The sequence below is a fragment of the Uranotaenia lowii genome, chromosome 2 (assembly GCF_029784155.1).
Source record: "Uranotaenia lowii strain MFRU-FL chromosome 2, ASM2978415v1, whole genome shotgun sequence".
NCBI classification, from domain to species: domain Eukaryota; kingdom Metazoa; phylum Arthropoda; class Insecta; order Diptera; family Culicidae; genus Uranotaenia; species Uranotaenia lowii.
The window spans coordinates 234,370,986-234,376,457 of record NC_073692.1 but is presented as its reverse complement, the minus strand read 5'-3'; positions in this window follow the sequence as shown (position 1 = coordinate 234,376,457).

Sequence of the window (5,472 nt, the reverse complement as noted above, 5' to 3'; positions counted from 1 at the left end):
ACAACACACGGAAAAAAATATGTTTGTTACTATATGATTATTCATTTTTAAGTACTCATTAATAGTTTTCGTATGAAATCGTAACTTTAGAGAAGGCACAAATGCCACAAGGATGGTATAGTGCCATTAATAAAACCTTTAAAAAGTAACCTCTAGAAACAAAATATAAAATTTGCTTCTATCGATGGTCAAAATTTTTGAGCTTGTTTAAAACTCTGGTAGATAAAAGTTATTTGATTTGAGCATAAAATAAGCTCTTACCTTGAATTTCTTAAATTAATTTCTCAAATCAAACAAGCCTTTTCTTCTAAACTCTTTCACAAATTCCAAGATTCTAACTTTTGATGAAAATAAATAAAATTTTCCACCAAAAAAAAACAGTTAGAGATAAAAAAATTTTGGATCAAATTTGTTTGATACAAACTTGAACTAAACTTATGATTTTCTTTTGAAATTTGGCTTTAAAAAAAATGCAATTTTAATAATGTTAAATCAAACACTGAGAAAATAAAGACTTGTGTGCAGATTTTTAGGCGAAGATCAGATACATGTTTTTTTAACAGGGAACATTTTTCATGAAAAATCAATAACATAATAAAAATCCTGCGGATGTTTTTTTTTAAATATAATTTGGGATATTAGGCATGAATCAAAACCTAGAAAATTTACTCAAATTCTACTTTATATTTGTGATTTTCAGCTGAATTGTATGTACAAATTAATTCTGATTTAAAAAAATGAAATCTGGAAAATGAGTTGACAAGCAAATTTTAAAGTTTATGTTCTTTTGAATTTTTCAACAATTTTATGTTGACTGAAAAACTCATCCACAAGCAAAATCCTTTTCTGAATTTAAATCTGAATTCTAAACCTGAGCTCAAAAATTGAACTTTGAGTTTGTTCCGATTTTTTATAAGATTGCTGAAATGTACAAAAATACGATTTGAGAATCTTAATTCCAGATTAGAATTTTAGGAGGCAAGTCTTTGAGCCCTCATTCATGAATCTATTACATAAATTTTGTATTGCTGGTTTAAGCTTAATTCATTATTTTAATTATTTGACTTTAATCAGTTTTTTGAATCTGATAAAATGTGAATTTCAAATGATGAATCTGAATCTGAGTTTTCATTTTTTGGATCGCCATTTAGAAGTTTAAAATGCTAAAATTTTGTGTTGCAATAAAATTTGGGAACTTCGAATTTGAATATTAAACAAAATTCTTGTTTTTTTTTACATTTTGAAAACTATTGAAAATGCATGTGATTTTCGAAAAACATTATTCAATGTTAATATGAAATGCAGAACCGAATTTGAACAAGGATTTCAAATCAGCTTTTCATTCCTAATTTTTTATGATTATTCGAACTGAAAATCAAGAATCCTAAACTGGACAAAATCAGAAATACGAAAATATGTTGAAATTCAATTTTGGTTATGAGAATATGGAACCAGAACCTTCAAAATGGGTTTAATTTAAAATTTAATTTTCAGAACGGAATTTTTATGATAAGGTTGCAAGATTGCTTGGTTTTAACCGCATTGATCCGGATATTCAATAGAAAATTTGGGAAAAGTCCGATCCTACCCGGTTGCCCGGATTTCATTGGAAAAGTCTGGATTTTACCCGGGTTTGTTCTAATGTTCATTCTTAAATCAAACTTAAAAATACATATTGAGTTGAATTTTTTTTTCCTTGGTTTTGACCAAAATTGCCCAGTATTAACTGGATTTTGGTCGACAATTTTGATATCAAATATCCGGATCTTGCCAGGTTTTTATTTAAAACAGCCCGAATTTGTCCGACCCGGATACGTGCTGAAAAAATCTGACAACTTTATTCTATGAAGAAGTGAGAAAATTTTGAAAAACTATAGCAGAATTTTCAACTTAGGATGGGTTTTTGAAATTTTTGCATTAGTTTTAAAATTTTGAGTCTAGTGTAGAATATTTCGCTTGCTTTTCTGGACCCTCATGGGGGGGGTTTAACCCCCAAAACCCCCCCCGTTCCTACGGCCATGTATATATATATATATATATATATATATATATATATATATATATATATATATATATATATATATATATATATATATATATATATATATATATATATATATATATATATATATATATATATATATATATATATATATATATATATATATATATATATATATATATATATATATATATATATATATATATATATATATATATATATATATATATATATATATATATATATATATATATATATATATATATATATATATATATATATATATATATATATATATATATATATATATATATATATATATATATACATATATATATATATATATATATATATATATATATATATATATATATATATATATATATATATATATATATATATATAGTTTTTTTAATTTTTTTCCATGAAAACGAATTGAAGATTAGTTACCTTCACAAAATTCTGTTACCAATCCAAAGATAGAAGGGACTGAACACTTGTCCATTATAAGGAAAATACACTAATTTTGCGCTTGACGTAACAGATATAACTGATGTAATTTAGATCATACTCTTCTATGATTTCAAATCGGTTAATATTAACAGATAGCCAAAAGCAATGGGACCGTAAGCGATGCGTTTGCGATTCACATTTGAACACTTGTGAAGAGATTTTATTGAACGGAGTTACTAGGAGAGCAAAGAGATTGTTTAAATGAAAAAGCATATTCCTCCAAATTGGTAAAACGAGAAAATATGGAAGAATACAGCTTGTGCAAATGCATGTACTACATATGCACTATTGGCATACCCTTCTCGAGAGAAAATACGTACAAAGGTTAAAAAATGCTAGCAAGAATTTGAAACTGATTCAGATTCAAAACATTTTCTTCCAATGTTTTGAACTTGAAAAACTTCTGAACTCTGCATACAATAATTGACCTTGGCCTATTTTCTCCCCCGCCCAGATACAGCCTCATTGATATCCAATAGACAGAAATATGAGATAAACGTATCTGGGAAGTACCGGATAAGTCGCCTCGTACGACATGGACCAGTATCCCAGTGGCAGTATTTTTTAGGCCGCTGCCACACAGCCGACTTTCCAGTTACTCCAAAAATGTGTCGGATGATCGATACATCTACAGCTACATGATAGTGATGATCAAGCTATTTTCAGGGAGGTACCTGGTGAGATTATTCGCTCACCCTCTTTTGTTGATTTTAATCTTCGATTTTTTATTTTATTCTAGTATTTCATTCAGTGGTAATTTATTATAAATTAATTAAGACTGCTTACATCATCAATATAATAAGCCTAAATGAAACGCATTACTAGACATTTATTATTTGAAACATACGAAAATAACAAAAGATATAAGAAGAATCAGAATGGGGGTAGACTTAATAGCGGCACGTTATCCAAACATACGGGAAAATTGTGCCTATTTACCTGTTTTTTGTTGGATCACAAATTTCACAAAAGATATACTTAAATTGTTGGATTCCTCCAGAGGTATTTCCACAAAAAAAGAATTCATCAAAAACAAGTGTTTCATTAGTGTTCATTCATAATTCTCAATTATACAGTGAAGTAGTTATGAACAAGGCATTTCCAGATCACTTGATGCAACTTAAAAAAATAAGCCGATAATTCTAAAATGATCAGGGGGAACCATACATTCTTATTTAATTTTGTTCTTGAACATGAGTTAAAGTCTTTTTTGAGCTTAAAATAGAAAACAGCAGAGTTATTTTGTTCAAAATTACCCCTCTCGACCCTATTAAGTTGAAATCATATAAACAAAAGTTCAAATGGATGAAGATAAATGCACCAATAAAATATGCATGTTTAAATTTCTTTAAAGATCTTTGGAACACTTAATCTTAACTAAACTACCATCCGGTACTTCAAATGTTCACTTTAGTGTGTGAGATCAAATTAAGCTTATATCTCAAACCAAAATTAACAGTTAAAACCTTTCATTCAAGTAGCAAATAGAATCATGCAAATGTAACCTAGAATCAAGTTCTAATATAAATAAGTTCCTGTTCAGTGGCCACCCGTCCCGAAACACCTGAACACACAGTTCAGCGGGTACGATAATAATAATAATATAACTAATTTAATCAATTCCTAAACTGGTTGATTGGGGCGCTGCCTGACTGCCAAGTTCCTGGGGCAACGCCACGAAGCACCGCGGACAGAACATAAAATAACTGACAAGAACCTTGGGCCAACTCCTTTCAAATATTTGTAAGTGTTCAACGCTCCCCAACCCTCTCTCTGTTTCTTTTCCCCTGTAGAGTTTGCTGCGTACACAGCATCATACGAGTTGGCCCCAATGAGATTGGCCCGGTATAAGGCTGGCCGGCCTTAAGATTTCCGATAACTTACTGGACTACACTTGGGAGTTAGATTTGCGAGAGACAGACGGACAGAAACAGAGGGTGGTTGGTGTTTATTAACTCACTCTCGACATGCTGACTGTAAATGCTATGCGTCGCTAAAGTGATCTAGATTGTGGGGCTTTGGTGCGTTGCTGTTTGGCATTTAGCTAATCTTGAACGGTGTGGCGGAAAAAAGAAATCCATGGACGGACGAGGCTTACAGAACGCCAATTCCACTCACCGCGACCACGAGAGTCTTGTTGGATGTCCGCAAGCAATGTTTGGCATATACCCAACAGACGACGTGAGGCTTCGTCTCTAAGAGTGTCCCGCCCGAGCAAATCTGAACCACGGAAATGTTCTTTCTGCTTAGTCGAGAATATGTTTAATGCCAATCCTTCCAAATTGGCCTGAAGCATTGACTCATAAAGTATGCGTTAATTGTTGTTCTGAAACCCATTATTAAACTGCAGCTGAACAGAATGTACAATTAAGATAATAAATTAGTTATCTAAGATGTTGATTGTGGATTATCTTTGTATAGCGGTTGAATAAGTAAGTACCTTTTTATGATTCAAGGTCATCTTATTCTATGAGGTATTGATTGGGGTTAGTTATTGTTCCTTTTATGTTCATGGATGTACTAAATACGATAGTATTTAGAAAAAGTTAAGGCTTATTTTCTGTTGGTATGATTTCTGGGTTCTTATCACAAGAAAAAAAATCACTCTTTAAAAAAACTATTTTCCATTTGATCCCTTCTCGAAACTCATCTGATGATTAAGCCAATGATATCAATTTAATAAAGTTTAACAGAATTAAAAGTTCTTAATTAAAATCAGTGCCAAATATTTCAGTTTTGCTAATATGGCATTTTAAAGATTGTCAATTGAATGGAATTGATGAGAATTAGTCCGTGAAAAAGTTAAGCAAATTGGATACTGATCAAAATCTGATTTTAAATTAATTTAATATCTTTTGTTCAAATCAAGTGTCAGTTAATGTCTTAAATTTACAATTTTTAACTGATGTCAAGAATTTAAGTGCTGATTTTGGCTTATTTGGGGACGCTAAATTAAA